This window comes from Mus musculus, chromosome 3, assembly GCF_000001635.26.
Source record: "Mus musculus strain C57BL/6J chromosome 3, GRCm38.p6 C57BL/6J".
NCBI lineage: Eukaryota > Metazoa > Chordata > Mammalia > Rodentia > Muridae > Mus > Mus musculus.
This window is the reverse complement of record NC_000069.6, coordinates 117,258,452-117,283,612: the sequence shown is the minus strand read 5'-3', so window position 1 is coordinate 117,283,612 and position 25,161 is coordinate 117,258,452. Positions and strand designations below refer to the sequence as shown.

The window sequence follows — 25,161 nt, the reverse complement described above, 5'->3', positions numbered from 1 at the left end:
AGAAAAGCTGATTGCCACTATTATTGATATTATACATCACATGCAGATTCGTGGCACAAATTAATAAATTGTATTCTTTGTTTTCTTTATATGAAAAGATAAGGCAGTTATATATCCCCCACAGGGTGTTAGCATAGGAATTATTCCTACCAGCTTAGCTTTATATTACTCACTCTTTTTGACATTTCTTGACAATCCTTATAATCACGTAAGACTGTGCAAGAAAGTATGTTGATTTTATTCCACTTGGTACTGTGTTCCATTACATTTTTGCATTTCTTTCAGAGGAGTCCATGTAATGAAATGTATATCAGGCATTTAATGCCTGCCAGACATTTAAGCTGCTTTGCATTTAAAAGCATGAGCTGACCTTATCAAATGCCTAAGAACTGAAATAATTGTGTCCTGTACTAATCAAAATGTCTTCTGTTATAACAAAGGCAAAATCCAATTACACTGTATTATGAAGTGATTATTCCTGATGCTTGATAGCTTAGTAATTAAATACATATTTCTGAGGCTAAAGAAATACAATCATTTTCTCAGGCAGCTATATTTGTTATGCCTTCAATTAACAATGATTTAAAAAATACATAATTGTTATCAATACTATTAAGAAAAAAAATCACATCAAAAATCAATGCTCAGCGATGCTTTCCCTTTCTTGGCCTGTTCAAGCAAGAATACACACCTAGAACAGAACGTGTTCCACCCACACTTGTATTTCATTTGAACAAATTATCCGAAAAGCAATTACTAAAGGAGTGGATTGTGAGCCTGGAGAAAAGAACCCTTAATATCTGTAATGGTTAGTTGTAGAAATTAGGCATCAAAAATATGTCACTGTTGTAGATTGAACTTCCCTGGAGCTCTCAGTCTGTCACAGTTTGCTCTGACACTGCTCAGGCAGCATGGCAAAGCCTTAGATCCAAAGACTCCCATTTGCTTTACCAGAATTCACTGACTGGCTGCTCTTACAGGCCCTTTCTCGCAGGAAGAGTCTTCCTAAACTCTGTAAATTACCTGTGCTTCCTTTGGCACAGTAATACCATCATTATGGGATAGTCTTCTGTCTCTATAAAGTTTTAAATATGGGATTGTTCAGTTTTCAATGAAAATGGTATCACTGACTCTGCTACTCAAGTATTTTGTGAGTTATGACAAGTTTATGTAAACCCATGCATCTTTGAAGACTTTTCCAATGTCAAATGATTTGCTTCCAGTAGAACTGGAAGTCTTCAACAGCATCCAACATCTTTCTTCCTGTAAATAATTGTCATTCCCCATAGTATCTCAGCATCTCTGATTGCTAGCCTTCCAAGGCCTGGACCAGTTTTGTGCTCCAATCTTAGCCCAAGACTTCTGGATGCTGTCTTGTTATCCTTCCAGGATGGCTTCCTGTGTTTCTTCATCAGAACCCATCCTTTGCTGCAGAGAACTGATCTTTCAGATGCCATGAGTAATGCAGAAGAGAGACAATGAGTCTTCCCTTCATTCTGACATGTAATTTGTGGGCAGGAATGGTGGGTCGTACAGGATTCAGTCTAACAGAACTCAAACCTCCCTCTTATTCACCTGTCATCTTCAGGGTAGACTTCTGACTGTGTCCTTCTCCCAAGAACATCCCGACATGCTTTTCTTTCTTAGAAGAGAGATCTTTTACATCTGTTTGAAAATCTCATAGTTTGCTTCTGCAAACATACATTCTGCTCACTTTGCTGAGCAAATCTTTCAGATTCCAATTTGTCCCCAAAACACAGTCCTATAAACCTGAACTTCGAATCATCCTAAGTTCTAGTTTGGATATCTGCATGTGTCTTATAATTCTCTCATTGTTAAGTTTTACTTTCAAAGGTGGATGTTGTATTTGTTTCTGGAATGTTCTGTTTCAAACTACCAGGACTACCTCCTTTTCAGTCCCTTAAATTAAAAAAAGAAATGTAGTGAGTGATGATCATGCATACAGAATCTTTTTGCCACATAAAATGATGATATTGGGTGCTCTAGGAAGCTAACTTTTCACTTTTAACTCTGTTTCTATCAGTGGTTTCTAACATCCAGTTTATGTGTACTTGAAGGATCCACACCACAGAAAAGGGAACGCGGTGATGTGACCAGACCCTATTGTCCCTATGTATATCTAAGTATTTCTATATTACCATTCAGTATTAAATGCTAAAAATTAGAAGTCATTGAACTGTTCCTACAGGCAGTGTTTGGGGGTGAAATTATGTTCATATTGTGTAAAGCAAGAAGGGCATAAAGAACTTTGTCTATGAACTTCTAAAATTATATATGCTTTTACTTAATCTGAGCTACCACTTAATCTGATTCTGTATATTACCCAAGCTTCTGGGACTAGAGAGGTGAAATTGGAAACTACCTTCAACCAGTAGTAACAATCACCATTGGTTGACGTTTGGTTGAGACATGTTTCCTGGGGAACTGCAATGTGCATGCCTGTCGGCATGCCACAGTTAGCAACAAATGAACCAAAGTCTAATTGGTGAACAGTGTGTTGATTTGGGGTTACTGACAGGAGTGCCACCCATAGGAGTTACAGGGCCAGGGAACACTCAAATGCAGTTGTATCACTAGAAATCCCACCCCAAAACAGATAACAACTCACAAAAGTGGCATTGGTGGAGCTATCACCACAACTTGCATCTCTTTCCACAGGGTCCAGGAAATCTTTATTCTGGGTGGCACATCTCATTAGTTGTTTTCCCCAGAAGTTGTTTTCTGCTCCGATTGAGCTTGGGGAAGGGCTTCAGTAAACCTCGGAATTTTATCTTTTCTCACCTGTAATCATGTTTACATCCCAAGCCTCAGAGTCCCCCTTCCCACCTCTTGGAGGGCGCACACCTTTAATCCCAGCACTCAGGAGGCAGAGGCAGGCAGATTTCTGAGTTCGAGGCCAGCCTGGTCTACAAAGTGAGTTCCAGGACAGCCAGGGCTATACAGAGAAATCCTGTCTCGAAAAGTAAAATAAAATAAAAAAATAAGAAAAGTTTCGATTTGGATGAAACCACCATACAACTACCCTACTGAAAGTGTTAGATACATGTATACTGTCTGAAAAGGATATAGTTCATAATCTGAAGGTGGAAAGTTTAGTAGCTACAGGTGCACAAACAATGAGATAAATTAAATCGTTATCTTCTAGCCCTTGATATGTAGAAGATGGAAAATAATCTGGAATTATAGTTCAGAATGTGTGTGTAAGAAACACACATCTACAGAAATGAGAGACTCTCAAATAAAGGAAAATAGTATGTCTTTATATATAAAGCACGTTTTTCATTTATTTATTTATCTATTTATTTATATTTTATTTATTTACATTTTAAATGTTATCCCCTTTCCAAGTTTCCCCTCCAAAAACCCCCTATCCCCTCCCTCCTCCCCCTGCTCCCCAACCCATCCACTCCTGCTTCCTTGCCCTGGTATTCCCCTATACAGGGGCATAGAACCTTCACAGGACCAAGGGCCTCTCCTCCCATTGATGACCAACTAGGCCATCCTCTGCTACATATGCAGCTGGAGCCATGAGTCCCACCATGTGTTTTCTTTGGTTGATGGTTTAGTCCTAGGGAGCTCTGGAGATACTGGTTAGTTCGTATTATTGTTATTCCTCCTATGGGGCTGCAAACCCCTTCAGCTCCTTGGGTCCTTTCTCTAGATTGTTCATTGGAGACCCTGTGCTCTGTCCAATGGATGGCTATGAGCATCCTCTTCTGTATTTATCAGGTACTGGCAGAGCCTCTCAGGAGACAGCTATATCAGGCTCCTGTCAGCAAGCTCTTGTGTCTGGTTTTGTTTCTCACAGCAGCCTCACAAGAATCTTAAACAGGAAGTATTGTGTCTCAATGCCCACTGTATAGGATGTAGCAAAGAAAAACTAAACCGGAAAATGGCTTGAAGGAAACAGAGAGAGTGTTCTTCCGCATCTACCTTTACCCAGAGGCTGCTTTGTCCCAAAATAACAACTTGAGAGGCATTTGGTGAGAGTCCCTTAAGTAGCAAATGGAAGGTTCTAGCATTTAGGTGAAAGCGTACTTGGGCTAAATTTCTGCTGTGATTTTATGGATCCTATGTACAAGACATTCATGAGAAGTATATATCCAGTTAGTTACACCTGCCCCTCCTATTTAAAATCTGTGCTTATACACAGATCTGCCAGACCTGTTCTTCATATCTATGAGAAAAAAATATTTGTCTAATTTTTAAAGAAGAGAAAGCAGAGTTAGAAAAGCTACTGTCTTGGTCAAAATCTCTCTATTACCAAGTATTGGGTAGAGGATGCAACTAAAAATATAGACCTGAGTTTCAAGGGTGTTTGCTTTGTTTTGTTTTGGTTACCTTACCAAGGGCTTGTAGGCAAACAGAGATTCTTGGGTCTGTAGCCCTATGAACATGTAATTTATTTAATTGTTTCTAAAGTGAAACATTTGTGAGGTTAATTATCTTAATATCACAATAATTGAATTACTTGAGTCTATATTTTGAAAGATTCCCTTCCTGTGGCTTTATTGTTTTGTTAATCAAACAGCAATCCCAATAGCAAAGTTAAACAATATCCTTAGATTTCACTAAAGATTACTTAATTGGCTATTGAAACCTTTTTCCTTGCCTTGTCGACTATTTAAGTTTGTATTATCATTGCATGATTTAAAATATGTGCTTACGGCTTCTTCTCTGGATATTTTGACAAACTAAATGAGTTCAGAGATGATTATACTTAGACTAAGGAGACAATAAGACAAAACTATAAGGTATCACAAAGGGGATTACACAATGATAACTGTGTCAATTCCTTAGGAAAACACAGTAGTTGTAAAAAAAATCTAATCAGTGTTAGAGCATCTACATGTATGAAATGAGCATTACACAATCTAAACGAAGAGAAATGCTGCGATATGATTAGTGGAGACTTCAACATCTCACTTTTCAGAAAATCAAAAAGAAGCACTGCACTCAGGCTATATTTAGACTAACCAGCCTGACCAGATTTGTCTAGAGCCTTTCATTAATGGGAGCAGAATATATCCTTTTTTCCAAATATCCAAGAGATATTTTAGGATGTATCATCTAGTAGCAAAAGTATGAACAAATGTTAGAAGACTGAAACCCTATCTCGTGCCATTTCAGACTGAGATGACATGAAACTAGAAAGCAATCATAGGAAGATATACATTACAAAAGGAAACCGCACGCACATCATCAACAAAAATAGACTCAGCAGGTTGTACTTATAGGTTTTTCCATATAGGAAGAGATAAAGCAGTGATAATCAAAGAAAAGAGGCTATCAGTTTGAAAGGAGGGTACATAAGAGGGTTGAAGAGAGGGAACACATGAGGGACAGGAGAGAGCGTGAGGGGAAGAGGGAAGTAATGGAATCATAGTTTGGTTTTTATGTTGTTGTTTTGGTTTTTTTTTTTACTTTTTTTCTTTTTTTTATTTTTTTATTAGATCTATTCTTTATATACATTTCAAATATCAAATGTTATCCCGAAAGTTCCCTATGCCCTCCCCCCACCCTGCTCCCCTACCCACCCACTCCCACTTCTTGGCCCTGGCGTTCCCCTGTACTAGGGCATATAAAGTTTGCAGTACCAAGGGGCCTCTCTTCCCAGTGATGGCCGACTAGGCCATCTTCTGCTACATATGCAGTAGAGACACGAGCTCTGGGGGGTACTGGTTAGTTCATATTGTTGTTCAACCTATAGGGTTGCAGACCCCTTCAGCTCCTTGGGTGCTTTCTCTAGATTCTCCATTGGGGGCCCTGTGTTCCATCCTATAGATGACTGTGAGCATCCACTTCTATATTTGCCAGGAACTGGCATAGCCTCATACTAGACAGCTATACCAGGGTCCCTTCATCAAAATCTTGCTGGCATATGCAATAGTGTCTGGGTTTGGTGGCTTGATTATGGAATGAATCCCTGGCTGGGGCAGTCTCTGGATAGTCCATCCTTTCATCTTAGCTCCAAACTTTGTCTCTGTAACTCCTTTCATGGGTATTTTGTTCCCTATTCTAAGGAGGAATGAAGTATCCACCCATTGGTCTTCCCTTTCCTTGATTTTCTTGTGTTTTGCAAATTGTATCTTGGGTGTTCTATGTTTCTGGGCTAATATCCACTTATCAGTGAGTGCATATATAATGACTTCTTTTGTGGTTGGGTTACCTCACTAAGGATGATATCCTCCAGATACATCCATTTGTCCAAGAATTTCATAAATTCATTGTTTTTAGTAGCTGAGTAGTACTCCATTGTGTAAATGTACCACATTTTCTGTATCCATTCTTCTGTTAAGGGACATCTGGGTTCTTTCCAGCTTCTGGCTATTATAAATAAGGCTGCTATGAACATAGTGGAGCATCTGTTCTTATTACCAGTTGGAACTTCTTCTGGGTATATGCCCAGGAGAGGTATGTAGCTCAGTGGTAGAGCACATGCTTTGCATGTATGGGGTCCCGGGTTCAGAATCATATTTTGTATTAAAATATTTTTTGAAAAACAATGGTGGAAATTAAATAACTAACATAATTTAATATTACTGTATAACCAAATAAGGAAAAGTTGAAAACTGTCTTAGACAAATGAAAATAGAGACATACCACCATACCAAAGTTTAATGAGTATACAGAAAAGGTCATTCTAAGTAAGAATAATTCTAAGTTTATTGCAGTAATCCTCTACATAAAAAGAAAGATTAGAACTAAGCAACCTAACATGACATTGTTGTGCATTAGAAAAATAACAAGCCAAGTCCAAAGTTAGTAAAGGAGAGATAATAATAAAGAAGAATTGATTCAGACTAGCTAGTCATTCTTCAGTGACAGGGTTCTGAGAGGGAAGGCCAGGGGATCAGAAGATAAGAGGATAGATAAGCTTTGGACCAGGAGGTCTTACACAAGCTATGTCTTATGCTAAACAAGCCTATCAAGAAGTGCAGCATCTACAATACTAAATGTTCATGAGAGAAATGGGCCAGAGTCAGCAAAAACTATCATACAATGGAATCAGCCAGAGGCTAAGCAAACTATGTTGCACAAAGGGAACACAAGGGACTCTCAAGAGCAACACTTGAGACTGATAACTCTAATCTCGTTAGAGGAAAAGCTAGGTTCTCAGGAATCAAACCTTAACACAGAAGTAAGGCACAGAACTTTCTTCTGAGAAAGCCCTTGGATCAGTCTGCTCTCAGCAAAGACCAAAAGAAAGAAAGATGTAAGAAAATTAAAGACTAAGAAAATAATAAAAAGAGAACAAAGGACTGGTTAGTAGATAGAGGGTTACTTTAAAACAATAAATCTAAACTAGCCTTTATGATGAATGCCTTTAAAATGGTACTCACGAGGATAACGCAGTAGTACCACAAGTTCCAGGCTGGCCTGGGCAACACAGTACATTTCAGATCATCCTTGGATGTATAGTAAGACAATTCTTCAAAGATAAAATGAAACAAACAAAAGCAAGGTAGGTGCTCCATTGATAGTGTCCCACCTTACTGTGTGATCTCTCCCTTTCATACTTGCTCCCACTGTGATGTCATCTCCCAGGATGGAACATGCCCAGAGGATCCATGCCAGAACTTTTCCTTCTAAAAAATGTTAGCAAAATAAATATCTTTGAAAGTTTCCCAGCCTTAAGTATCTCCTTGTTCTCGTCAAAAATTGAGAAATAGAATGTATAAACATTCAGGGAATTTGAAAATAGTGCCCTTTGGGACAATAAAATATGATCATATGATTATCGTCCAAAAATTGTATTCATCAATAAGAAGAAGAGCTGTGTGGGAGCATATGAAGCATTCACTGTGACACTGTCTGTGACACACACACGAAAAAAAAAAAAAGAGCATAAATGCCCATCAAGAAAGAATAATTATGTGAGGCCACGTAATAGGGTTCTCTGGTGCTTTTGACAAAGAACTGAGGGGCTGGGACGAAGGCTCAGTGGTTAAAAGCCCATGCTGCTCTCTCAGAGACTCTAAGTGCCAACATCAGGCAGCTCACAGCCTCCAGTAACTCCAACTCCAGGGTATCTGATGCCACAAACACACTCAAGATAAATAAGTCAGTGGATGAAAGAAAAAAGAGAAGAAAGACATCACAGTTGTTATAAATCTGGGACTTTGAATGAAAAGTAACAAGTGACCTAAAACTGTTTCTATTCAAAGAGTTGTATTATGTCAAGGACTAGAGCATTAATCTTAAAACACTATTAGAGCATATTTCAAAGACCAGCTCACATGACTTCCATTTAAGTCCTCTTTTTACAATAAATTTTTAAGTTTCTGTGCATTGTCACTCTGACTCACCACCTTTGCTGTTAAACTACAGGTCTTCTGTAAGCACAAACAAGAAAGAACCAGCACTCATCTTTCAAGGCCTCACTTCCATTTCCACCGTGACATTAAATAATGGTTTTGAAAGCTTCTGAAATAGGATAATAAGCACAAGGCTAAATCTTTAGACTACAACCTCTAAACCCTAGTCACCAGCTACTGACCCTCAGCCAGGAACTCCTTTATAACTTAATCCAGTACTTACTCACAATGCCTCAGGTGTCACATATACTCACGGGATTGTGTGAAGATAGACAGGTGAATATATTACTTTTTTTCTTCAAAATTTTATTAGATATTTACTTCATTTACATTTCAAATGCTATCCTGAAAGTCCCCTATACCCTCCCCCCACCCGTTCCCCTACCCACTCACCCCCACTTCTTGGCCCTGGCATTCCCCTGTACTGGAGAATATAAAGCTTGCAAGACCATGGGGCCTCTCTTCCCATTGATGGCCGACTAGGCCATCTTCTGCTACATATGCAGCTAGAAACACGAGCTCTGGGGGTACTGGTGAGTTCATATTGTTGTTCCACCTGTAGGGTTGCAGACCCCTTCAGCTCCTTGGGTACTTTCTCTAGCTCCTCCTGTGTACCAGACTTCTGGTGACTTCCAAATGCAATTTAGGGATAGCATGTTCACCTTGTTTCTCTGTTCCAACTCCTACTTGTTTTGTGAAAGGAACTGCTTACTGTTCTTGCAAAAGACTGGACTTCAATTCCGAGCACCCTCACTGAATGACCCACAACCAGCTGTAGCTCCAACTCCAGGGGATCTGTCACCCTCTTCTGGCCTCTGCAGGCACCCGAACATGCATGCAGACATATCCACACACAAATACACAGCTATATATACATAAATTTTAAAAAAATCAAATTAAACAGAGCAGCAGGAAGATACCCATGATGCAACATTTTCACATTGTTTAAGAAAATTTCAAACAAAAATAGTTTGCTTTTCTGAACATTAGAAAGATGTATTTGACTTTTCCCTATTGGGTTGATGATTCCATCATATCCAAACCCTATATAAAGATGGGCATTCTTTCCAACGCTAAGATACATAGCTTTTCCCTGTGGACCATTCCGCTTCACTTTACTACGCCTGTATGGGCATCACATTGGGTTCATCCCAGGTGGAACCAAGGGTGGAAATGGATGACAGCATTGTGTGCCATTGGTGGACAGACAGGTTTTCATTGGGAGTTTTTAAATCACAGTAAACTGACTTGCAATCAGAATCTATACAGCATCATATATCACCAGTACGTACTGTTCCACCTTGCTTTACAAGATATTTTAGCCTCAGCTCTATATAAACAGATCTGTTGCTTGGCATTTTTCCACAGTAACATTGCACCATGCTCTCTGAATATGGGATGTCCTAGTAGAAGAGAAATTTCTATTTTTTCCCTCAGCTTAGACAGACTTGGAGCAAGTGTGAAGGTATGGGAGTGAGAAGAAATGCTTGCTTTATCCTTTTGGTCTTTCCTTGCATTCACCGCCCCTCCCCCACATCGCCACACCAACCTCCTTTCCCCTCTGCCCTCCTCCCACACATTTTGGCTTCTACCTGTCATGTTATCACTGAGGGAGATGTTTTAGTATCAGCCTTCCTAAGAACTGCATGTTTGGCTTTCTCAGAAGAGTCTCAAATTCCAAAGATTGCAGTCTGCTGATATAAGAAGACTCTTTAGTAAAGATACCTCTGCTTGCTCCCCCTACCTTCCACCTCAGCAGGGACATGTGGATGGCCAATATCTCACTTCCTTCCACAGGGTCCTTCCACATGGCTTCATGTGCCCCAACTTAAGCTCCTGAAACAGTGGGCAATTTTCTCTGTGCCTCAAACACCTCACCATAAATGTAAATAAAAAGATCTCCTACCACAGGCAGCTATTAAAGTGGAATGAGATCATCCATAATATGCTTAGTAGTGTCTAGAAAGAAAAACTATCATTATGCATTGTTTATGGTCAACCCTAATTATTAAGTAATTATTTTAGAGAATTGAAGTCAAAGTCATTGAAAAATGAGTCTCACTCCTTCCCAGTCCCACTACAGGTGTATAAGAAATGCTCAGCAGCTCCTCTCAGCCCTAGGGCCTGACTGACAGTCTCCTCATTGCTCACTGCCTCTTCCTCTGCCTGACCACTGAGCAGCACCCAAACTAGACTTCCGCTGACACACAGTTATTCCATCCTCTTCTACCAAGGTGACTTCAGATTTTGCAAAACAAGAGGAAAAATGAGAAATATTATTAAAGCCTTTTTATAAGAGAAAAACTTCCAGTTTTATTAATAATTTAAAGTTGTAAAATTCCTGAATGCTCTTTCCTCACAGTTCTGAGATATACTACTGAAAAGGAATACACAAAGTATTTGAGGACAGATAGCATTTTGCTTAGTTGAAATCCACTAAGTTAGTACTTCTTGCAGCCAGAGCATCGACTTTTGTTGGTGCTGATCTGAAATAAAAATTTAGATGGTTTAACTAAAATATATTGCACAAAACCTGATGCTGCCAGTGACTGAGCATATATGTGACATATGCAAGCACATGTGGTTGTCACAGTAAGAGTAATTACCACAACACTGTTGCTAAAGAGGACACCCAGTGCCATAGACTCTCCTGTGTGTTTCCTAGACTTCTCCACACGCACTTGACAGCAAATGAGCCATTATAGATTTGGAATAATATATCCGCTAGGCAGGAACCACAAGTAGAATAACCATGCTGCCCAACTGTTCCTGTAAACAGAGAGCCAGCATGAGGATTCATAAAGTGTGCCAGCCAAGTTCCTTAGATACATCGAAGTTGCAGAAACTGGAACCACATCAAAATTAAAATCAATATATTTTGTAAGAATTTTCTTTTGAAGTTATAGATATAAACCAAGAATAGTGAGAAAATGTCTTAATCAAACATATTAATAATGTTGGGCAAGTAGTGGCACACACATTCAATCCCAGCACTTGGGAGGCAGACAAGTAGATTTCTGAGTTCAAGGACAGCATAGTTTACAAAGCAAGTTCCAGGACAGCAAGACTAGACAAAGGAACCCTGGCAAAAGAGAGACAGAGACAGATACAGATACAGAGATAGAGAAAGAGAGGAAAATAAAACATATCAATAATATTTTTGTAATTTAAATGGAAATATGACTATTTATTAGATTAGATTGTATAATCCTTTAACTACTATATTTTCCCAGTTGTTTAATAGTGCAGAGATTTAAAAACAATCTATAGCTTCATATATTAGTGGGAATACTTGACTAAAAATTAAAAGAATATTGAACAGCCTACGTGGAAAAGCATAAATATGGATACAGAAAAATGGCCTAAACTATCATGTCTGTCACTGAAGTTACTTAAAGGGCTGAAGCAGGAGGATCACAGGCTCAAGGTCTTCCTGGATTACAAAGTGAGTTCAAAGCTACCCTAGGTGATATAGTGAGGCCCTAACTCAAAATAAAAATATAGTAAGTCTTGGGCATGTAGCTCAGTGACAGGGCACCTTGCCTAGCATGCACAAGGTCCTGGCTTCAATCCTCAGAATAAAAAAAAGGGGAGGAGGGAGAGAGGGAGAGGGAGAGAAAACAGTGAGGAAGCACTAAGAACAAAGGGTGAGGAAGATAACTCAATCCATGCAAGCAAGAGAACTTAGGTTGGATTGCCACTGCCTGCGCATATTAAAAAATGTAGCCTGGAGGAACCTGATTGTAATCCCTGTTCAGGGGAGGTAGAAGCAAGGAAATTTCTGGGTTTCTCTAGACAATCAACCTAGTTGAAACTTCAAAGATCTTTGTCCCAGTGAGGTGTTTTTTTCCTCAAAAGTCATGGCAGGCAGCTCCTGAAGAACAATATCCAAGCTGAACCTCGAGCTTACACCACACACACACACACACACACACACACACACACGCACGCACGCACGCACGCACGCGCACGCGCGCGCGCGCGCGCACGAGAGAGAGAGAGAGAGAGAGAGAGAGAGAGAGAGAGAGAGAGAGAGAAGACTGAAAACAAAATAAACAAACCAATCTAATTCTCTTCAATGGAAGACATTGTTTCTCAATGCCTCCATGACAAGCTAGGAGGTTGTAGGTTGTTGTTGTTGTTGTTTTGTCTTCTCTTCATAATATTTTTATTGATTATTTGGGAATTTCACATCATGAATCCCGGTCACACTCACTTCCAAGTCCTCCCAGAGAGCTCCCACTGTCCCTGCGTTTATGACCTCCTCGCAGTCATCATCCACCAAAAAAGAAGGAAAAAAAAAAACAAAAAAAAAAACAAAACAAACAAACAAAAAAAAACATGGGTTGCCCATTTACCCACCTGAGCATGGTCAATATCACAGTGGCCAGCCCCTAAAAGAAAAAAATTTCAGGGCCATATTCAATAAATGTGTAATCAGCGTGCTTCAACCAAACTTAAGGTTGCTAATCGTTTGGCTGTTTTTTGTCATTTTGTCTAAGTGCCACAAACAGTCCCTGTGTACTGATGCCATGTGTTCAGTACTGACATCGATCATCTCTCTTATGGCCTATTTTCATTCTGTTCAAACTTAGCCAGAATGTTGATCTAGGTTGTTGACTCCATGAGACCTGCAGCCCTATGACCACTGAAATGTCTAAATCTTTAAATATGAAGTCCTTTTCAGGGCTATAATAGCTGGAATTGCACAATCACTGTTATTAATGGGCATGGAGTCTCAGGAGACTCCCGGATAAGACGTTGGATAGATGGTTCGGTGATGAAGAGCCTCCCTACTATTCTTGCAGAGGACCCAGTTCAGTTTCTTTTTTCTTTTTTCCTTTTCCTTTTTTTTTTTAAATTAGGGTATTTTCCTCATTTACATTTCCAATGCTATCCCAAAAGTCCCCCATCCCCCCACCCCCACCCCTCTACCCACCCACTCCCACTTTTTGGCCCTGGCATTCCCCTGTACTGGGACGACACCGTCAATAAGACAAAAAGGCCACCAACAGATTGGGAAAGGATCTTTACCTATCCTAAATCAGATAGAGGACTAATGTCCAATATATATAAAGAACCCAGTCCAGTTTCTAGCAAGAGTCAAGCAGGCTCACAACCACTTACAACTCAAGCTCCAAGGAAGAAAACGCCATCTTCTGGCCTCTGAAAGCTTCCGCACTCGTATTCTTAAACCCACACACAAACTCATAAACTTCATTTAAAATAAAATATTCTTTTTAAAAGAAAAAGAACTCTTTTACCATAACTTCCTTCTCCTATGATAATTTGGCCCAAGTATTTCTATCAGCAGGGCACCCCAGTCCTTTCCTTGACGGTTTACTGGGACAAGCTGCCATATGCTAGGCACACGCCTTGGTTAGAAGCAGTCAGCTCCACTTCTGCTTCTGCTTCAGTCCTCTAAGAACTGAAACATTGCTCCGAGAAGATAGGAAGCGTACATTCTCTAGTGGTTGGGAATTGCTCCTAAGCAGGTCTCCAACGGGCTCCTGCTACACAAAACAGCAAAGCTCTGTGACCACAGTAACAGACGGACATAAGCAGTAGCGGGGGATGGTGGCACTTCGTAGGATGTTGCTGGAGAGAGGAGAGCTGACACGGGGAAAGTGCCCGAGCTTGCGTATTTCATGGGTTGCGATTTTTATGCAGCACCTCTGCAGCAACTAAGATAATTTCAGAAGTCTTGCAGAAAAGATATACACATGACACAAGGAATCCAGGATGAAAGTTTTATGTATTTAACATATTTTTAATTGACTTACACCTATGTTAAAAGAAGTGATAGCTCTTGGCTGTAGAATGATAGATTGATATCAACAGTAGCTGTAATTTATTTTTTTCAGTTGTTTTAGTGGTTGCAGTTTGTGTATAGGTTGTTTGTTTGTTTGTTTTTCTGTTTTGGGACATGGTGTCATTGTATAGTCTGGCTAGCCTGAAAGTTGCTGTGTAGACCAGACTGGCCTTAAACTCACAGAGATCCTCCTGCCTCTGCTTCACAAATGCTGACACTAAAGGCATGCAGTACCATGTCCAGTGCCAACCACTATTTCTAATGTCAGTACTGTATGCCATGCTCTCTCCTGAGCCTCACCAGGATGGTTGAGTCTTCCAAAGATGATCACATTCAAAAACCAAATAGTGATGCTGAGACAAACTAGAGTTTCCATATCTGCTGTCAGGCATTTTCAGTGGCTCTTAGATTAGTATTCTAACGATGACCACTGAGGGAATTCTAGGCCCAGTAGTTTAAAAGTGGCCTTGTTCCCAGTTAGCAAGCCTTCAAACTGCCAGTTTTTTTTTTTTTTTTTATTTTTTTTTTTTTATTTTTTATTAGGTATTTCGCTCATTTACATTTGCAATGCTATACCAAAAGTCCCCCATAGCCACCCACCCCCTCTCCCCTACCCACCCACTCCCCTTTTATGGCCCTGGCGTTCCCCTGTACTGGGGCATATAAAGTTTGCGTGTCCAATGGGCCTCTCTTTCCAGTGATGGCCGACTAGGCCATCTTTTGATGCATATGCAGCTAGAGTCAAGAGCTCCGGGGTACTGGTTAGTTCATAATGTTGTTCCACCTATAGGGTTGCAGATCCCTTTAGCTTCTTTGGTACTTTCTCTAGCTCCTTCATTGGGGGCCATGTGATCCATCCAATAGCCGACTGTGAGCATCCACTTCTATGTTTGCTAGGCCCAGGCATACTCTGACAAGAGACAGCTATATCAGGGTCCTTTCAGCATAATCTTGCTAGTGTATGCAATGGTGTCAGCATTTGGAAGCTGATTATGGGATGGATCCCCGGATATGGTAGTGTCTACATGGTCCATCCTTTTATCTCAACTCCAAACTTTGTCTCTGTAACTCCTTCCAAGGGTGTTTTGCTCCCACTTCTAAGGAGGGGCATAGTGTTCACACTTCAGTCTTCATTTTTCTTGAGTTTCATGTGTTTAGGAAATTGTATCTTATATCTTGGGTATCTTAGGTTTTGGGCTAATATCCACTTATCAGTGAGTACATATTGTGTGAGTTCCTTTGTGAATGTGTTACCTCACTCAGGATGATGCCCTCCAGGTCCATCCATTTGGCCAGGAATTTCATAAATTCATTCTTTTTAATAGCTGAGTAGTACTCCATTGTGTAGATGTACCACATCTTCTGTATCCATTCCTCTGTTGAGGGGCATCTGGGTTCCTTCCAGCTTCTGGCTATTATAAATAAGGCTGCTATGAACATAGTGGAGCATGTGTCCTTCTTACCAGTTGGGGCATCTTCTGGATATATGCCCAGGAGAGGTATTGCTGGATCCTCCGGTAGTACTATATCCAGTTTTCTGAGGAACCGCCAGACTGATCTCCAGAGTGGTTGTACAAGCCTGCAATCCCACCAACAATGGAGGAGTGTTCCTCTTTCTCCACATCCACGCCAGCATCTGCTGTCACCTGAATTTTTGATCTTAGCCATTCTGACTGGTGTGAGGTGGAATCTCAGGGTTGTTTTGATTTGCATTTCCCTGATGATTAAGGATGTTGAGCATTTTTTCAGGTGCTTCTCTGCCATTCGGTATTCCTCAGGTGAGAATTCTTTGTTCAGTTCTGAGCCCCATTTTTTAATGGGGTTATTTGATTTTCTGAAGTCCACCTTCTTGAGTTCTTTATATATGTTGGATATTAGTCCCCTATCTGATTTAGGATAGGTAAAGATCCTTTCCCAATCTGTTGGTGGTCTTTTTGTCCTATTGACGGTGTCTTTTGCCTTGCAGAAACTTTGGAGTTTCATTAGGTCCCATTTGTCAATTCTCGATCTTACAGAGCAAGCCATTGCTGTTCTGTTCAGGAATCTTTCCCCTGTACCCATATCTTCAAGGCTTTTCCCCACTTTCTCCTCTATAAGTTTCAGTGTCTCTGGTTTTATGTGAAGTTCCTTGATCCACTTAGATTTGACCTTAGTACAAGGAGATAAGTATGGATCGATTCGCATTCTTCTACATGATAACAACCAGTTGTGCCAGCACCAATTGTTGAAAATGCTGTCTTTCTTCCACTGGATGGTTTTAGCTCCCTTGTCGAAGATCAAGTGACCATAGGTGTGTGGGTTCATTTCTGGGTCTTCAATTCTATTCCATTGGTCTACTTGTCTGTCTCTATACCAGTACCATGCACAAACTGCCAGTTTTTTAATTAAAATATAACTACATCATTTCCTTTTCTCCTTTCCTCCCTCCAACTTCTCCCATGTCCCCTAATCCCTTCCAAATTCAAGGACTCTTATTCTTTAATTCTTATCGTGTGTGTGAATAAATGTATAAATGTAGCTGGCACTCAATCATTTTAAGTCCCTCTTCATGACTCTGGGAGACCAGATTGGGAATTTCTGTGGTCCTGCACTTGATAACTTTACTTTTAAAACTTCAACAACATTGTTCAAAACCAAATCAGCTGCCAAAATTTTCTACAGGATGGGTCCCGCAAGTTTCTAATTGTGTTCTAGCTAATAAACTATACCCTGGGGACTGCAGAACTTCCTACATTTGACCCATTCTAAACTCACCTGAAGCTATAGTGATAAATTAGAACTCCCTAGAGGAACTGAACCAATAGGACACACACACACCACCCCCACCCCTACTCCCACAATGTAAAAAAAGGATGAGGCTTTTAAGAAATGAGGATTACAAATGAGGGGTCAAATATTCCAAAACTGGCTGTGAGCATACTGGAGAGTCTGAGAATTGGAAAAGCCAGTGCACACTGATTTCCCCTGGGATCTTTTTGTGTCTGGCCTGGCCATTGCAAGGTTCTGCCTATTTGGAGGAATTAGTCTCCTCCTTCTCCTCTCTGGAAACACCTTCATAGACATCTGTTTCCTGAGGTTTGTCACCTAGATGATTCTAACATCCAGTCAAACTGACAAAGCCAAGTAGCCTGTTTGCCTACACATTAACAGCTTCCCATAACATTGTGTCCACCCCCTTCTCTCCATCCCCTTAAGGCTTCCAGTAGAGCCAAAAGGAAGCTTGTTCAGTCCACATGCAGGGACACCCCAGAAGATCTGAGTCTCTGACTCAAACGATGAGGTCACCTTTTCACTATATGACACCATGCATCTGGGGCCGGTTATCACTGTCTAGTACCTACAGCCCACACCTTTTACCCTCCTATGAGTAAGCCAGTTTTCTGGTTATGCCCAAAGCCAAATTGCAACGATGACTAAATGTTCTGCTCTTTCCAAAGCGTGTGAGAAGTCCTGGGCGCTTTACAGAATGTTCGGTGACTGTGCAGAACACAAGAAGATTAAAAGGAGATGATGAATTAGTGTTGCCTACACATGGGAAAGCCTGTGTGAGTCTTAGCACAGCATTTTCTCACTTAACGTTCATCTCAGCACTGCGGGATAGAGGGTGTCATCCAAGAGTGGAGATGAGGAAGCCAAGACAGCGTGACTCATCCAAACAGATCACCAAGAGATGGTAAGAGGTAGACTTTCAGTCTGGAGGCACAAAAGGAAAGTACCATCTATCTGGCGTCATTACTATCAAAATTGAAAATGAGAAAAGTAGCCAAGGCGAGAGTAAATAGAGTCTTTTAACAAAGGCAAAAAAAAAAAAAATAATAGACTTTCTTCCTTTCTGCCATGCAAATCTAGTATTCTAAAATTATTGTCATAATATGTTTAAACATTCAGCATATACATCAATGCACTCAAACTACCATTTCCAGTAGCATCCAAAAAACATGTTAACCTTCCCCTTGTTCCAGATAAGAACTTATATTCATGCTGAAGACCCTGTGTATTTTCAACATCTTTGCAGCAGCAATAACAACAGCAGCAGAATGTTACTTGAAGAAAATCCCAGAGAAAATTAAATAATATATATATTTCTCTTTATGCATATGTACACATGCAAATAAATAATATATTAGTTCCAGTTTCAGTCTTTTGAGATAATTCTCTTATTTCTTACACCTTTTGTTGGTATTTTGGGATACCATATGGCTAACAAGATCCTCAAGGTTACAATGATAGGCTAAAACTCTTTGCAGTGGAGCAAACATTAGTTTATTGATGTCCAGAAGTCTGTAAACTCTCATCACCAGAGATTAGACACACAAAAGACATAAAAACATTTGGTGGCTGTCTATTTAAAAGGTCCACATTAAGAAATAGAAAAAGAACTGAGAAGTAACTGTTCTAACATCCTAGAGGTAAGCGCGCTAACAGCCCACCCTCCTCAGACTGGGGCTCTTCACACACTTCAGAGCAACAAACACAACCCTCTTTGAGAGCTAGCCTGTTTCTTCTTTACTTAAAAGAAACTTTCATTGTGAAATCAAAGTCACAGTGCAACAGAAACTCTTTGAGGGCTTTTTAGTAGAAGGCACCAGATGTGGGGGGGAACATTTTCTTTGGCATGTCTGAGAACTAAGCTCAAAGAAGGAGTCCTGAGTTCACATCTTTTAATAAAATTTTATATTTTGGTCTATTCCTATTCTGTTTTATTGCCTTCTCATGCTTGTCAAGGACAGATCCAACAGTAAATTTCTGTTGTTATCTGAAGAAGTCTGTGCCTAGATGCTTGTATCCATGCCTTGCCTCAGACACAAACACATATAGCTTGACATTCCTCCACGTGCTGCCCTTAGAAACTCATAGATAGAGTTTGTTTGTTATGACCAAATCCCTATTCTCCTCTCTGATCCAACAGTGTAAGTCTTTTCTCCCGCTGAGATAATGATCTCTGCAAGTGCTGGCTCCCCCCCCAGCTCTAGTTGATTCTGAGCTTCCCAGAGTTCTTTCTCTGCTCACTTCAGCATCATGCCACTTCATTTTCTCAGCAATTGGTTGTATTGCTAACTTCTGCCACTGGATTGGAGATGAATCTCTACAAAGAATGTTGGATGTGGAAAGACATTAGTTTCTCTCAATAAATTCCTAGCAAGCCTGAGCTGCCATCCCCCTTCCCTTGATGGGCAAATTCATCAGTCCTCGCTGTGAGTCAAGGTAGTTGAAATGTATGGACATAAAGTTCGTCTCTTCAATGCCACTAGAATGATGGGGCAGGAGTTAAAGCTGGCACCTCAGACAAAATATAATGGAGTGACTTAATGTTTGTCCTGCACAGAACGCTAGCCAGGATCCCACTCCTATCAGCAGGACCTAAAACAGTTAAGCATGGCCTCTCTTCACCGGGTAAAGCCAAAAATAGGGTGAAGAGTGCTAAACATAGACTTTAAATTTTCTGCTCTTCTTGAGACTGCCACATTTCCCCAGGATGCTGACCTGAAGCCGTAAAATCTTGGCACCTGTTGTTTTACAATAAAGACTGTTTTCCTTTCCCTTAAATACCAAAGTCTTTCCTGATCTTAAAAATAAATTTAGCTTTAAAAAAGAAAAAAAAAATCAGTAACTTTCTATTACTTTCTCACATTTGCTTCAATGAGGTCATGGGAAATGCTGAGAGGCCTTTCCCTGGGGTTTTGATCAACTTGTTTTCCCTTATGTTACATATAAAAGGTGACTTTCAGACCCATGAATTGCCAATCTTTCTGAATCTTGCTCTTATGTTTGAGATTAACAATCACAGGGACACAATTCAATCTTACCTAAGCACTGGTTTCTACTGATTTCTTCGACTCCAAACAGTGTACCAAGGGTGAAATGCATCAAGATAATGTCTCCTCCAGAGACTTGGCATTTAACTAGATCAGGATTCCAAGGCAAATTAAATGCTTCGTGGCCTGGGAGCTTAATTCAGCTCTTGTTAATTAACCAGTCAGTGGATTGGTTGCAAGAAGTTGAGTTTTATCAGTAGGACAGAACAATTTAACAAAAAAAAAGAAAGAAAGAAAGGAAGAAAGAAAGAAAGAAAGAAAGAAAGAAAGAAAGAAGGAAAGAAAGAAAGAAAGAGAAAAAGAAAAAGAAAAAGAAAAAGAAAAAGAAAAAGAAAAAGAAAAAGAAAAAGAAAAAGAAAAAGAAAAAGAAAAAGAAAAAGAAAAAAAGCCTTTTTAGGTCTTCATTTTTTGTCTTACTTTAATAAAATAGCAAACTACTACTAGACTTGGTATAAATGCTGACTTTTGAAAATCCCTTCTTTTCTCAGGCATGGATGTCATGGCTGTTACGGGAGCTATGTGTTGATAGGTTGCCTTCATCATATGATTTGGGAGACGATACGGATGGTGTCCATCCACCGAGGACCTTCTCTAGGCATCCGCTCTGAAGGTAACTATTGTCATTATATTTTTGCTGGATCAGCTACATTTCAGACATTAAGTTGCAGCATTGTTCTGTTTTCAGAAAAGTAATTTTAAGAGTCACGGGTGTACACATGTCTTGAATTAATGCACCATTACCTGCCAGTCAATAGAAGAAAGCAAGACGTGTTAATTAATAGCTGAGGTCTGTGTTACAGGAAAACCATAAGTTCACCTTAGGATCACCCTAGGGGTTGATGAGCTATTGCTGAGTAACAAAGAAAAATATGAGATACAGAAAATTTCTAAAATTTATGTTTGTGGGTAAGAATAAGGCTCAGTTACTAAAGGCACTAGCATACGTTTAAATTTTTAACTCTGAAACTAAGACTGTGATTAATATATACTTAGCCCCTTACCTTAAGGATCATCTCTGTCTCTTTGTTATATCTGCTTATGTTTTCATCAGAGGAGTTCAAGGGAGTGTCAGAGAGGGGACAGCAGAGTAATGGAGTTCACAGATAAGAAAGCAGAAAAGTTGCTATCTGGAGGAAAACTGGGAACCAGTTGGAGAAGGTCAGGTGACATGGAGGAAGAAAATAGAAGGGAAAGAATGAGGAAAAATAATAATGAAACACATACAAGGGTGCCATGATGAAATCTACTACTTTATATATTAATAAAAAATATTTTCATAAAGATACTTCTTGTGTGCTAACTACATATCAGAAAGTGTTTCAGGCCATGAAGATTCAACTTAGACATCATACCAATCACATTTCTGAACTATGTCTCTGGCTCCCAGGTAGAGAATGCCATCAGTGGAACAAAGTCAAAAGCAGAGAAATCAGGAGGTTACCCCCGTAGTGCCTGAGAGCGACAATAATACTATGGATTATGATGATAGCCACAAAGATGGGAAGACTTGTGTACTTTGAGAGTAGGGCCAGTGAGATTTGCCGACAGTCAGAAGAATATAGAACATACTTGAGAAAATGCATTACAGGGGCTGCAGAGATGGCTCAGAAGTTAAGAGCACAGTGGATGCTTTTCCAAAAAACCTGGGCTCAACTCTCAGTACCCATGTGGGGGCTCACAACAGCCTGTAACTCCAGAGTCAGGAAAATTAATGCCCTCCTCTGACTGCAGTGAGCACTGCATGCATATGGTGCATAAACATTCAGGAAAACACTCATAGATATGTAATAAAAATCTAAAACAATTAGTGCACTGTAGACATGGAAAGTCTTCAGATATTGTGTGAATGATCCAGAGTTCTGTTTGGGTTCTGCTGCATAAGTACCAAGGAAGGATCAAACATACAAATCACTTCAGAGGAAGAACTAGCTGAGAACAGAAGGATGGGAAAAGTTGGCAGGTGGATATAAAACTGTTCATGTTAAAGAATATATAAAAAGAAAAGTTCCGAATTACAAACACACTGATACCCAGGATTCAAGAAAAGAAAGGGAAATGGGAAAATTCGATATAATATTCATTTCTATGAGACTGAATAAAAATCACAAGAGTACAGTGTCTTGTGGGCAGCATCAAGAGAGGGTGTCAAGGATGAGGGACAGATCATGCAAAGCATTTGTCAAGCAGTAGAGCAAGACAGGAAGCTGGACATGAAGATACCTACACAGCCATTAAGAGTGTTGATTTTGAAAAGCCTGAGTTAGCAGAGCGCTGTATGACAGCTTGACTCTTGCAATACCCTTAGTGCAGAACATGAGGAAGAAAAAATCTAAATACAAACAAAAGTTCTCAGGAGATTTTCGACAGAAATAATTAGAGATACAGGACAGGATCAACAGGGCATTTGGCCAAGAGATTATTTGATGATTTCATGGTTTAAAAAAAATCTGAAGAGATTGTGATTCTTACATTAAGAAGAAGAAACAATAACCTGAAAGTTATCAGGTAGAAAAAGACTAAGAACCCTACTGTCCTGCCTCTTCCTAGGACCAATGCAGAAGACACAGTAACCAGGCATATTGTAAGCCACATCTTCGTGTTCTTCTGCTGCTTCAACTAAACCACAAATAGACTAATACCCACGTTATGTGCACCAACGAGACAGGTTGGTCCCTCTGGAGACAGTTGTTTTCTTAGTCTTCTTTAATTGTGCTCAGTAACCTTCAAATAACACCAGTGAAAACCCCACTGCATTTTGCCTTGACATTTCAATGTGCCCCCCAAGTAAACCCAATGGTCCACGGGCTTCACCCTCTACTGTCACCACCTGCTTGGTTGAGCCCACTGCTTCTCTGTTCCTTTCAGATGTCTTCCACTTGTCATGTGATGATGTGATTTCCTTACATACATACTAATAAATAAACATTTCTTTTTCATGAACTTCTCCTGAGACCCTTCACCGACTGACCATTACTGGAAGAAAAAAACAAAAACAAAAACAACAACAACACAGAACATCAAGCAGGAAGTTTGCAAGGGAACCTGACTGCAGGGAACTGACAAGGTCTCATACAGGCTGCAACTGAAGAGAACATTCAAAGAAGGAAATGACAGAGAAGATTTGCTGTAATGAGCTATGTGTTCTCCATAGTCTATTATGGGGCACGGAATGGTGGTAGACTAGGGAGAATGAAAATGAATCATCAGATGATGGACAAAGCTGGCAGAGCTAAGAAGAGGAAATCAGAGCAGCATCTGGTGAGTGTGGTCCAGGGGTTGTAGACCATGCCAATGTCTATGAATTCCTGGTCATCACCGAGATACCCTGAATGTTAGATGCATTGTATTTTACAGTTTAAATAAACTTGGGTGAGGGTAAGAAGGTCAGAAATACATATTGTGATGTGGTCAGGGTTCAGATCACAGTTTGCATTCTACTTAGAGAGGCAGGAACTCTTGTGATTACATCTGCCATGGATCTCTGGGATCCAGATAGGCAGAAGATGTAGGATGTCAGTGTTTGCTTCAGTGGCTAGTAATAAAGCAAAAAAAAAAAAAAAGGTTTCACCTTTTTTTTACTCCAAAAGCTGGGGAAATTGGTTTATTTATATTATAGAACTGAAAAAAAAAATCAGAATCCAAGGACCCAGGGATGACTTCAACATTCTCACTTACTTTAGCAATTTTCTTTTACTAAAAATCATTAGCCACTTAAATCTTATTGTGTTTATTTTATGTCCTTAAATTTTATAGAATAGTATAAAGAGACAATTGTGCCATAAAGAACCTTCCTTTCACAATTGCCTTCAGGATCCTTTCTTTTCCTTCTATTTCACTCTATAAACACAGTGAGCAAATCCTACAAGACTCTGGGTGATTTTGGTAGAGAAGGATAGTCGGTGAGTGGAGAAGGCTAAGACATAGATTATTTATAAGAAAAAAAATAGCAATTCATGGACAATGAGTCAGGCCCCTGGGAGAAAAAGCCAACCTAGCTTTTCTAGCTAGAACCTTCTCAAAGTTTTAAGTATGCTTCGCTCCCCTGAGTTCCATCGTGAATAACTTGATGGATACTTTATTGCCCCTGGGATGGTTGCTGAGGGCTACTGCCACACTAGCTAAACATAGCACAAAATCCTAAGGACACTTTTGCTGATGCTTCCGTGCAATGTACCTTTTCTTTTTTCTCCCAGCTACTCACACTTGTTGAAATGTAATAATATTTTTGTGTATATTTCCATTAGAAGCAAAGGTTTGCATTGCATGTTAATCGATGTTTTTTTTTAACTCATATCTACACGTAAGCGCTAAAGAGAAACAGCTGTGAATCACTACTGCAGGGTCATCTCCATCCCTTCATCTCAGTTAAGCAACAGGATCACAGTCCTTACAGATTAGAGTCACAACCCACCATGGTCTGGCCAGTGTTTTCAATTTGATTATAAAAATATAAACATGTTGAAAAGATCCACAGCCAGGCAATATGCAGAGAGTGAAAGACCTCTGAAAACTCAGTTTTAAATGGGATGCCTTCATCAAACCCCTTCCCATTGGCTTTCAGGGAAACATGCTGCAGAGGAGCCAGAGAGAGGGTAAGATTCAGAGAGGATGAAGGACACCCAGAAAACAAGGCACATTCTAACCACAACGGGGTCTATGCATATATGAACTACAAGACTAAGCCTGCATGGGTCTACATCACATGGGATCCCAGAGCTGAGAGAAATGAACACAATCCATTTCCCAAAGTTTTCTCCAATTAATAACAACTAGTAAATGGAAATGTAGCTTCCTCCAAGAGAGTCTCACTGGGAAAACTAACTGCTCTTAAGGATAGAATTCATGCCCAGGGTCTAGGCCAAAAGAAAAAAAGAAAATAAATAAAAAGAACCTATAAACCCAAAGACAGAAGCCTGCAGATATAAAAGGGAAAAACAAGTAATTATATGGGAGTGCATCAATGAGAAATCCAATTAAAATTTGTTGTGTCCGGCTAGCGGCTCATATGTCTGGGTTCTGTTCTGGAAAGACATCTTGGAATCTTGAAGAGAAGAGGGAGCTAGACAGACGAGAGAAAGAGGAAGCTAAGACAAAATTCTGATCAAAGCTCAATTTTACTAATTTGTGCACCCAGTTATGAAGGAGGGGAAGGGGGCCCGATTCCTGCCAAATCATCCTGGAGTAAAGATGCAGG

General features: G+C 40.0%; 1 long non-coding RNA gene across 1 annotated transcript in view; it reads left to right on the top strand.

The window, feature by feature from the left end:
• Positions 1-20,463: 20,463 nt before the first annotated feature.
• Positions 20,464-25,161, top strand: part of Gm40130 — a 12,163-nt gene continuing 7,465 nt past the window's right edge. The window contains exons 1-2 of the long non-coding RNA XR_867576.1: positions 20,464-20,577; positions 22,515-23,225. This is a non-coding gene — a long non-coding RNA (predicted gene, 40130). The remainder of the gene's footprint in view (positions 20,578-22,514; positions 23,226-25,161) is intronic.